General features: G+C 38.8%; 1 long non-coding RNA gene across 1 annotated transcript in view; it reads right to left on the reverse strand.

Annotated features, from left to right (window-relative positions):
* The window catches only part of LOC100479724, a 31,289-nt gene that overhangs the window by 12,104 nt on the left and 6,939 nt on the right, over positions 1-12,246 (reverse strand). The window lies entirely within an intron of this gene.

The raw sequence follows: 12,246 nt of genomic DNA on the forward strand, positions 1-12,246 counted from the left end.
GTATTGTTTCCATTTTTTGCTATTGAAATGTTGCAATAAGTAAGTTGCAATAATTATACAATATTCCTTCAGTATAAAATGTCTATTAATAAAAGTGGAATTGCTGGGTCAAAATACCTGGACTCTTTCAAAAGCCTCTAAAAAGGCGTCAGTTTGTTTATTCTAGTCTTCCCCACAACAAATGTAATACTTAAGAACTTGTGTGTCTTTTTATTTACATAACTTGAATACTTCTATATGCATTTTTCTGTATCTTGTGTTTACCTAATCATGTTTTTTTGGATATCTTTCCATATCAACACATAAAGATCAGTTTCACTCTTTTTAGATTAGCATTTATTTTCATTGTATGAATTTCCAAGCCTTGACTTGTCCCATTCCATCATGAGCAAGTACTTTTGGGAGGGCACAGAAGTTCATCATTAGGTAGAAGATGGGAACTAGTGTGAAAACCAGTGTCAAAGAGGTACTGACTTCCCAGAGAGAAAAGTAGTCTATTGGATGAAAAAATAATAGTATACGGGAAATTGTGGGAGGCGAGGGGGGGGCGTGTGTGGAGGGAGTAGAAGATAAGAAAGAAAGAGGAAAAGGGAATAAAAGTGAGAGAGAAGACATACAATGAGGTAGCCATGTCAAGGAAGCAAAGACAGGACTAGAAAGGGAAAGGAAGGGATAGCTGGCAACAAAAGAGGAACATCTGCCTATTATCACTATAATTTACAATTTATAGTTTAAAACATGCTTTGTGTACAGACTCTCATTTCATAGTAAACCTGTGCAACAAATAAGTAGGACAGTTAATGCTGTTGAGCCATATGACATGGAAGCCTCAATTTCTTATGAAATATTTCTATCCTTCCTTTTTTTTTTAAAGCTTATTTATTTTTAGTAATCTCTACACCCAATGTGGAGCTCAAAGTCATGACCCCGAGATCAGGAGCTGCATGCACTTCCAAGTGAGACAGCCAGGCACCCAATCCATGCTTTCTATACCACAACTCAGACTCACTTGGTTTTGAGGCATCCTGGGAAATACTAACTAGTTGGAAAGGGAAAGGTGAGGTGTCAGAAGCAAGAATAAACAGAATTGACAGGAGCATAGGGCAGGCTGAAGGAGCAGGTTAGCACCATCCAAATGGTCAGGGAAAACTGAAGGGTGTTCCAGATCAAATTAGTACTCAAGGACTTCCAATGTAGCTGTTGATGAAGAACAGCAAGGGAATCTAGGAGGAACTGAAAATCAATATTAGGAGAGCAGTGATCCAGCTGATGAAGTGTTAGAAACTGATAACTGGAGGCACAGGTTTAACCTCTGTGGGAACAGGGGCAGGCTAGCATACGCTCCGCAGGTTGATGGGTATCAAAGAAACGGCTTACATTCAAGGAAAGGTGCCATGTCAGCAGCAGAAATCAGAAGCTGGGGGCAAGTGGGGGCATCACCCACTCACAGGGATGGACAGATACAGGGAAAGGCTGGAGCTTAGAGGATGTAAGTTTATAAGCTCAGAGTTCAGAAGCAGAGACCAGATGGTATCTCATTTTTTTATTTTAAAGAAATCTCTACACCCAATGTGGGCCTCAAACTTACAACTCTGAGATCAAGAGTCATATGATTGGGCACCTGGGTGGCTCAGTTGGTTAAGTGTCTGCCTTCAGCTCTGGTCATGATCTAGGGTCCTGGGATTGAGTCCCACATCGGGCTCCCTGCTCAGTGGGGAGCCTGCTTCTCCCTCTGCCTGCTTCTCCCTCTTCTTGTGCGCTCATGCTCTCTCTCTTAAATAAATACATGAAATCTTAAAAAAAAAAAAAAAAGTCATATGCTCTACCGACTGACCCAGCCAGGTGCCCCCAGATGATATCTTTACCACACCCTGGTAGATATGGGGATTTTTATCTATTTCTTGTCCTGACCAGGAATAGCAGAGATACAAAAATGAGCCAACTGGGGAAGCCAGGGGTTGGCATACTTTATTTCTACCTCAAGTGACAACATTTCTTAACAATAAAGTGGGTTATCTTTGATTATGATAGTAGCTAATATTGTTTAATGAAGGCTTACTACTTTATGTGAATTGTCCCAATATATCCTCAAAGCCACCCTTGAAGTGGGTACTACCATTATATGCATTTTACTGAGGCAGACGCTGAAACTCTAAGAGATCATGTTGCTCACTCATCCTATTTATTCCTAGCCTTAAGTGTTAGAATTGGAATCTCAACCCAAGTCACCTAATCCCAAATCCTTTGCTTTTAAACATAACTGCCTCCCTTACAGAGAGATTGCATATGTGGAGAAATATGAAGCCATATACAGATGGAAGTATCTATTACAATCCTTTAACCTAATTATTTTCAACCATAGTCTGCCAAAGTCTCCCTTTTTCAATTCTATTAGGATGATCTGTCCTTGAATCTGAAAATTAGTTGTTCACTTTGACCATCTACCTCGGTTTTACATTCCTGCTCCTCCTTCATGCACCCCAGGTTTAGCTGCATGTGCTCACTCATCTTAGCTGCTTTCCCTTTCTTTGTCCTCTTCTCCCAAAGGTTTTTACCGGTTATTTGAATCATTTATTTCAGTCTTTCCCTATGGAGCATTAACATAATAAAGATTCTTATCATCACTAAACACAACTTTTGAAAATAGCTCTTATAATCAAATTGGATTATGTTTAATACAATTACCTTCTTTTTTCCGCCTCTAGGGTTAATTACAGGTTTTAAAAATTATTTTAGAAGTGTGTGTTACAATATCTTATTATTTTTCAGAAATGCAGAATTTCACTGCTGAATTTCAGGTTTTAAAAGTAAGATAATCCATCAGTTCTAAGAACTTCATGAACTGGGGCGCCTGGGTGGCAGAGCGGTTAAGCGTCTGCCTTCGGCTCAGGGCGTGATCCCGGCATTATGGGATCGGGCCCCACATCAGGCTCTTCTGCTATGAGCCTGCTTCTTCCTCTCCTACGCCCCCTGCTTGTGTTCCCTCTCTCACTGGCTGTCTCTATCTCTGTCGAATAAATACAATAAAATCTTAAAAAAAAAAAAAAAAAACTTCATGAACTACCAAAATAGTTGCTATTTCAGCCAGTGCAGCCTTCCAGTAGCTTTTTTTTTTTTAAAGATTTTATTTATTTATTTATTTGACAGAGAAAGACAGCCAGCGAGAGAGGGAACACAAGCAGGGAGTGGGAGAGGAAGAAGCAGGCTCACAGCGGAGGAGCCTGATGTGGGGCTCGATCCCATAACGCCGGGATCACGCCCTGAGCCGAAGGCAGACGCTTTAACCGCTGTGCCACCCAGGCGCCCCTCCAGTAGCTTTTATATAGTATTATGTTTCATGTTTTTTTCTTTAATTATTAAAGTCTCTGTTCCAATAACTGTAAATTTTCTGGAGTAGTTTTTTAGGTAAAACTATTTTTTTTTCAAGATTTTATTTATTTATTTGACAGAGAGAGAGAGACAGCCAGCAAGAGAGGGAACACAAGCAGGGGGAGTGGGAGAGGGAGAAGCAGGCTCACAGCAGAGGAGCCTGATGCGGGGCTCAATCCCACAACGCCAGGATCACGCCCTGAGCCGAAGGCAGACGCCCAACCGCTGTGCCACCCAGGTGCCTCTAAAACTATTTTTTTTAAAGATTTTTTTATTTATTTATTCGACAGAGATAGAGACAGCCAGCGAGAGAGGGAACACAAGCAGGGGGAGTGGGAGAGGAAGAAGCAGGCTCATAGTGGAGGAGCCTGATGTGGGACTCGATCCCAGAACACCGGGATCACGCCCTGAGCCGAAGGCAGACGCTTAACCGCTGTGCCACCCAAGCGCCCCCTTAAAACTATTTTCTTAAACATTTTTTTAAATAGATTTTATTTATTTATTTGACAGAGAGAGATACAGCCAGCTAGAGAGGGAACACAAGCAGGGGGAGTGGGAGAGAGGAAGAAGCAGGCTCCCAGCAGAGCAGGGAGCCCAATGTGGGGCTCGATCCCAAGACCCTGGGATCAAACCCCAGGCCAAAGGCAGACACTTTAGTGACTGAGCCACCCAGGCGCTCCTCTTAAACAGTTTTTGAAATAAGGAGAGAATTTCTGTCAGGCAGAAATCAGTCTGGGAATTTACTTTGATAAGCCTACTAATGGTGGGTGAGGATTTACAGGAATACTATTAGGAGATAGAAAGCATCAGAAGAAATCAGAAAACTGCTCTTCATGAGTAAAGGAAAGATAAGTTTTTCCCTCTGACAAAGAGATGGGAAGAGAGTAAAAAAAAAAAAGTTGAAGAGATAGAAGTCAGAAAGAGAGAAAGGAGCTAGAAAGACCAGTTATTTTGCGTGAACTGGCAGTAACAAGATAGGAAACTATTAAAAAACATACTTTTACATTATCAACAAAGCAAAAAGTGTACAAAAATTAATCTCACAAAGCAGTACCTAAGAGTCTAAGATCCTTAATAACAAAATATTAAAACTGTATTAAAGAGGGGTGCCTGGCAGCCTCAGTTGTTTGAGCATGCAACTCTTGATCTTGGGGTTGTAGGTTCAAGCCCCATGCTGGGTAAAAGAGATTACTTAAAAATAAAATCTTTAGGGGCACCTGGGTGGCTCAGATGGTTAAGCATCTGACTCTTGATTTTGGTTCAGGTCATGATCCCAGGGTTGTGAGATCGAGCCCCCAGTGAGGCTCCACGCTGGGTGTGGAGCCTGCTTAAGATTCTCTCTCCCTTTGCCCCTCCCCCACTCTAAAAAAAAGAGAAAATAAAATCTTTTTAAAAAAATTCTTTAAAAAACTCTATTAAAGAGCATTTAAAAGGGCCACAACAACTGTGTAGAAAAGAAATATAACATGTTCAAGGATGAGAAGTTTGATAGGAGTTAGGGTAAAAGTGAGTGTGTGACTAGGAAGGGGCAGTACAAGGAATTTTCTGAGGTGATGGCACACTTCTGTGCCCTGATTGTGGTGGTGGTCACATGAATCTATACATGTAGCAAATATCACAGAACTATACCATAAACACACAAAAAGAGTGCTTGTAAGACTGGTGAAATCCAAATAAGATCTATGGTTAAAGGTATATTATCAATGGCACTTTCCTGCTTTTGATAAAATAGTTTAAAGCTGGCTGAAAGGTACACAGGAACTCGTGTTATTTCTGCAACTTCTGGGTCTAAAATTAAATCAAAATATAAAGTTTTTTAAAAGTCATATTCTAGGGGCTCCTGGGTGGCACAGTCATTAAGGGTCTGCCTTCAGCTCAGGGTGTGATCCCAGCATTCTGGGATTGAGCCCCACATCAGGCTTTTCTGCTGGGAGCCTGCTTCCTCCTCTCCCACTCCCCCTGCCTGTGTTCCTTCTCTCGTTGGCTGTCTCTCTCTCTGTCAAATAGATAAATAAAATCTTAAAAAAAAAAAAAGTCATATTCTAAGAGACTCATGAATCAAAGAACTCAAAGGAGAAATTAAAAAGTAGTTTGAATTGAGAAAAAAAGGTAAGATATATGGTATGGTGACTATAGTAATACTGTGTTGTATGATTGAAATTTGCTGAGTGCATTTTAAGTGTTCTCAATACACATTCACACACTCACACAAAATTTAAGTATGTGAGGTGATGGATGAGTTAACCTGATTGTAGTAATCATTTCACAATGTATACATATATCAAATCATTATGCCATACACTTTAATTATGTACAATTTTAGGGGCATCTGGGTGGCTTAGTCGGTTGAATGCCCCCCTCTTGATTTCTACTCAGGTCTTGATCTCAGGGTCATGGGATAGAGCCCTGTGTCCAGGTCCCCACCCAGCAGGGAGTCTGCTTGAGCTTCTCTCTCTCCCTCTGCCCCTACCCTCTTGTGTGTGCACGTGCATGCTCTCTCTCTCTAAAATAAATAAATCTTAAAAAAATATGTACAGTTTTGTCTGTCAATTATACCTCAATAAAGCTGATAAAAATTATAATTTGTTTTTAAAAATAAAAATAAATATTAAAAAGAAATACTGTAAATACTACATGGTGAAATACTTTCATGTAATATTTTAAGGATGACTTAAATGTTCAAAAATTAAAGTAACCAGGGGCGCCTGGGTGGCACAGCGGTTAAGCGTCTGCCTTCAGCTCAGGGCGTGATCCCAGCATTATGGGATCGAGCCCCACATCAGGCTCCTCCACTAGGAGCCTGCTTCTTCCTCTCCCACTCCCCCTGCTTGTGTTCCCTCTCTCGCTGGCTGTCTCTAACTCTGACGAATAAATAAATAAAAAATCTTTAAAAAAAAAAAATTAAAGTAACCAGTCTACAAGGATAAAAGAATGGAATTGTCTGAGGAAATATGTGAATAGTAACCAGTATTAACCAGACAAATAGCTATAGCTGAAATTTTAATACTGTTAAAAAAGAATATAATTTTTTGTTTATTTTGCTTGATAATTTATAGTTTTTAAGTAGTAAATTATTGTAATTTGTAGCTGTTTACAAAATAAATTTAATTTTTCTTTAAAATTGAAGAGAGTAAAATGTTGGAAATCTTTGATGTGTTTTTGTTTTTCCTTTCCTAGAGCTTTTCATTCTAAATTCTTCTTGCCATGCTACTCAGAACAGGCACCACTGATTACCAAATTTCAGTATAATCAAAATGCTAGAAAGAAAGTACCTTAATGACATGTCTTAAGGCTTCCTTGATGTAAACATCACGATGACAAAATCTGATCTTTTCCCCATCATGATAGATAATGTTGATTTAAGTTAAAGTCTAATTTTTTTAAACAAAATTAAGGGCATTACATGAATTCCTGCATAGACAATAACAGTCCTGCCAAGAAAATTACATTACCCAATGTGCTATCCTAACCATTATAATTGGTTGAGGGGAGTGGGTAATTACCACAACAAACAATGGAGTTGATTTTCAACAGCAATTCCCTGTCTGCTTCATATTTGAACTCTGGTTACTTCTTGTGATGAAAATTTTGTATTATCTTCTGGTGCATTCTGCCTCATTACTTAGATTCCCAAACTCTCACGTTCCTCTAGAATCTAACTTCCTTTACACCTTTTTTCCATGTCTATTCTCTGTTAACATACTAAGCGCTTTGACAGTAACAACCCACTCAAGTGTCTCTGATCACAATTCCTGGTACACTGGTGAGAAACATTAAAAAAAAAAAATGGAAGAGACTGCAGGAGATAACCCACATTTAGAAAAATGAAGCCAAATCTATTTTCTAAAGGAGTTAAGTAAAGAAGCAAATCTTGAGATCCAGCAAACAACATTTTCAGTTGGTCCAAACTACATTTAACCCAGAACAGGTTAAATGTGCTCTCTCTCTCTTTCTCAAATAAATACTTTAAAAAAAAAATGTTTGAGGGCCAACTAAAAGGAATATGTGGCAATGCTGGGCAGGTCAAACAAATACAATGTTAGACCACAGTCAGCCCTCTTGATGTCTGTTTCCTCCATCCTAATGAATATTTCTCATTTTAAATTGATAGAATCTTTACCCATTAACACTTGGGATATTTAAAGGCAGATGACTGTCTATTTGGTTCCTTTCACAGTACGTAACAAGTACTTTAAAAATATTAGTTGAGTAGACTAAGTGGATGAAATCATCCGCACTTCATTATATGGTTCAAAAGTCAGTTATTTAATTTCTATGAGGAGACAAAAATTAAATAATGGAGATTTATTTACATCTTTGGTAAACATAACAGTGAGCAATCCTGAGCACTTTCTATGTACTAGACACTTGTAGGTATCACCTTACCAAATCATTATGATGATTCTATGTAGTAAGACTATCATTTTCCCCTAACTTGTACAAAGGGTTAGTAAGCTACAGAAATAATAAAGAGAAGAGATATAAAATAACCTAATTCTGACTCCAAGTCCCATCTATTAACCATTAAATTATTATTCTATGTAACTTTGTATTAAAGAACAACAAAACCACAATAAAGACCTAAGAAATAGTGTTTTGTTTTGGAAACTGACACTGGTTTTGGATCAGCTAGGTAATATAAAAGAATAGAGGTATAATGAAAGGTAAGAATTTGGTGAAATCAAAGGACTTCTGGAGAAGCTGTAGGTTGAGAAAGAAAACACAAGGCCCCAGAGAGGAGAGATTTGCCTTATTGAAAAGCAATGGGGGGGACGCCTAGGTGGCTCAGTCATTACACGTCTGCCTTTGGCTCAGGTCGTGATCCCAGGGTCCTGGGATTGAGCCCCACATGGGGCTCCCTGCTCGGCGGGAAGCCTGCTTCTCCCTCTCCCCCTCCCCCTGCTTGTGTTCCCTCTCTCGCTGTGTTTCTCTCTGTCAAATAAATAAAAAAGAAAGAAAGAGAAAGAGAGAGAGAGAGAGAGAAAGAGAAAGAAAGAAAGAAAGAAAGAAAGAAAGAAAGAAAGAAAGAAAGAAAGAAAGAAAGAAAGACAAAAGAAAAGCAATGGGAAACAAACCGGGGGTTGCTGGAAGGGAAAGGGGTGGAGGAATGGGGTAACTGGGTGATGGACATTAAGGAGGGCATGTGATGTAATGAGTACTGGGTATTATATAAGACTGATGAATCACAAGCCTGTACCTCTGAAACCAATAATACATTAAATATTAATTAATTGAATATAAATTTAAAAATGTAAAAAAATAAAAAATAAAGTCCCAAACTAAAAAAAAAAAAAAAGGAGCATGATGTTGGAGGAACAGTTTTCACAGATACTTAGTAGTTGGAAGAAATTCTATGCTATTCCTAGTTTGCCAGGTTTTTTTATGAATCAGTGTTGATTTTTTCCAAAAGCTTTTTATGTCTCTATTGAATTAATCATGTTTTTTTTTGTTAATATGCTGAATTTCATTAAATGATTTCTTTTTTTAATGTTAAGTGAACTCTACTTTCCTGAGATAAACCCTACTTGAACACACTGTGGTATCCATTGTGTGTATAGTTGGATTTGATTTTCTAATACTTCATAAAGGATTATTCATGAGAGATATTGCTCTGAAATTTCCCTTTTTGTAATATCTTTGCTGGGGTTGGTATTATGTTTGTGTAGGCCTCATAAAATGAGATGAGGAATGATTCCTCCCACAATTTTCTTTTTTTTTTTCAATTTTTTATTATATTATTCACCATACAGTACATCATTTAGTTTTTGATGTAGTGTTCCATGATTCATTGTTTGCGTGTAACACCCAGTGCTTCATGCAATACGTGCCCTCCTTAAAACCCACCACGGGCCTAGCCCAATCCCCCACCTGCCTTCCCTCTGAAGCCCTCAGTTTGTTTCCCAGAGTCCATAGTCTCTTGTGGTTCATTCCCCCTTGTTTACCTCCCCCATCCTCCTGCAATTTTCTAAAAAATATTTGTGTAGCATTGATGTTATTTATTCCTTGAGTGTTTGATAGAATTCACCAGTGAAAACTTATGGACTTGGTATTTTTTTTTGAGAAGTCTTTTGATAATAAATTCATTAAAAAATATGTATAAGACTAAAAAAAAAAGAAAGAAAAGCAATGAAATGCTGAGAGTTCAGAATCAGAAAAAAAACCTATCTGGAGAAGTTATTTCCAATCCTGACTGCATATTAGAGTGATCTGGGGATATTTAAAAAAAAATACACCAGGGGCGCCTGGGTGGCACAGCGGTTAGGCACAGCGGTTAAGAGTCTGCCTTCGGCTCAGGGCGTGATCCCGGCGTTATGGGATCGAGCCCCACATCAGGCTCCTCTGCTATGAGCCTGCTTCTTCCTCTCCCACTCCCCATGCTTGTGTTCCCTCTCTCGCTGGCTGTCTGTATCTCTGTCGAATAAATAAATAAAATCTTAAAAAAAAAATACACCTGCTTGCTCCCAATAGCAGACCTTTGGGAAAGAGACCAGGACATGAGCATTAGAAATAAAACTAGTTGACTCTTCAGATGATTCCAAAATACAGGCAGATTAGAAATTCCTGCTTCAGATTATCCAGTGATATCCAAACTAAACTCCTCGAGGCTCATCAGAGGTGCCTCAAGTTTAGGGAATAGTTGGTAGGATTCCATGCCACTCATTCCTTTCAGTTTCATTGGCTCTGTTTTTAACTGTTTCATATACTTAGCTTCTGCATGAGATTTCATTTGAAAAAAATAGTTTTATGGTAAAAAGTAAAGAAGGGCTTTTCATCTTTCTAGCCCCCTCAGTTTAAAATTGGAAACTGAGGCACAAAGAGGCTAATACAGAGGCTGCCACAAGACACCTTGACTTCAAGAACACAACTCCATGGCTTTGACCAGAGACCAGAAAGATACCTAGAGATGAGGTATAAGGCACTGGACACTGAAATGCTGCTGCAGTGCCACCCAAGGTCTCCATGAAAGTCCTAATCAGTCGTAACAGCTGAAATAAGAAACAGCCCAACTCAATTAAACTTGGGCAAGTCCCTCCAATTGATGGAAACATATTTGAATCCAGAATCCTATGAGATAGAAGAAATAAAGTACTTATCTTCCCAGTCCTTGAAATTTCTTTCACCTTTAGGAAGAAGTTGGAATGGATGCTGAGTTCCAATTGCCATACCCACTACACCAGGTTCCATCAAGTTAGGATTCTTAACCAATGCCACATGACTGTTTAGTGATAGGCAAAGGAAAAAGGAGAAAAAAAATATCATAAAGGAAGAAGAAAAATAATTTAGTGAGGAGGATTTAGAAATGGACAAGAGGGGCGCCTGGGTGGCCCAGTCATTATGCGGCTGTCTTCGGCTCGGGTCATGGTCTCGGCGTTCTGGAATCGAGCCCCGCATCGGGCTCCCCGCTCAGCGGGAAGCCTGCTTCTCCCTCTCTCACTCCCCCTGCTTGTGTTCCCTCTCTCGCTGCCTCTCTCTGTGTCAAATAAAAAGTAAAATTTAAAAAAAAATCGGCAAGAAAACAAAAATGAGAGACTTGAAAACACTGCAACTGAAAATAGTTGAAAAGGTGAAATACAATATAAATTAAGACACAAACTAGAAAGTTAAAAGGCCAAAGAGAAAGTACTTTAAGGTGTTTCTTTTCACTTACTGGTATTCTGTTAGTTGCCATTGGGTAAAATCTCGTTGTGGGGACAAGATTTGATCTTTTGTCTTCTAATTAGCACTGAGGACTGATTTGAGTCTGAGAATATTGATAATAAAATATGGCACAATGTTTCCGTAACTGTATGAAGATGAAAAGGACCTTAAATGTTCTTTTATTTGTCTTTATTATTGCTAAATGATCATCCAGTCCATGTTTGACATATTAAAATGTTTGCTGAATGACTTCTGTGTGCAAAGCACTACATTAGGTAATGAGAACAAAAACGTGAAGGCAGCAGATCTAGTTAGTCTGTGCTTCATGAAAGTATATTCAAATACAGAAAACAGAAGAAAAGCAAAAGTATTATAAGAGGGAATAATTAGGGTACTTACAATAGGGAACGAATTGATAAATATTGTGTATTACTTTAGGTAGAGTGGTCAGGGAGTGATAGCAGATCAGTATTTTCATGGTGAGAAAGCACTATTTCCAAAGGTACCCCATTCCCAAGGAAGAGATAGTGTGAGAGTTCAAGATAGCAAAGGCCAGAATGGCTTAAAAAGATTATAACAGAATGTGGCATGGGATGAGACTGGAGATGGCCTTAAGAAGCTTGTTAAGAAACATACACTTTATTGAAAAACTACTTAAGAGCTGAAACTCTAAAATTTGGTTTCAATTTTACAAAGATCATTCATATCGTATATAAAGAATAAAACTTGAGACAGGTGTATTTTCATAATACAAGTGAGAAATGATTCGGGCTTGGACCTAAAGTGGTGCCAGGAACTGGAAGTAGGTTAATTGATTTGAGATACATTTAGAAGGTGGGGTTTAATGATTTGTTCAAAGTAAAGGGAAAGGGAAAACAGTAGTCAAGAATGACACCCAGGTTTCTGAAGGCAGCAACTGAGACAACAGTGGCGCCGCTTACTGATTGTTTCCAGTTTATTGTATGTTAATTTTACCTCAATAAATAAAACTGTAAAAGAAAAAAGGCAAGAAAAAGATGCCATTAGAGGGTAATCAGGGCTCTGACAGTGCTACAGAAGGCAAAGTCATTGACAGTTCCTTGAGATAAGTGATATATACTTATCGTGAGACTATCCCCACCCCCCCCAAACATCAGGGGTCTCAGGTAGCTTGTTGGTTAGGTGCTGCATCTCTGATAAATGAAACAGACGAATCTTGACCTGAATGGTAATAAACAGTTGGTTTTAGAAAATTTGGGG

The sequence above is a fragment of the Ailuropoda melanoleuca genome, chromosome 9 (assembly GCF_002007445.2).
Source record: "Ailuropoda melanoleuca isolate Jingjing chromosome 9, ASM200744v2, whole genome shotgun sequence".
NCBI classification, from domain to species: domain Eukaryota; kingdom Metazoa; phylum Chordata; class Mammalia; order Carnivora; family Ursidae; genus Ailuropoda; species Ailuropoda melanoleuca.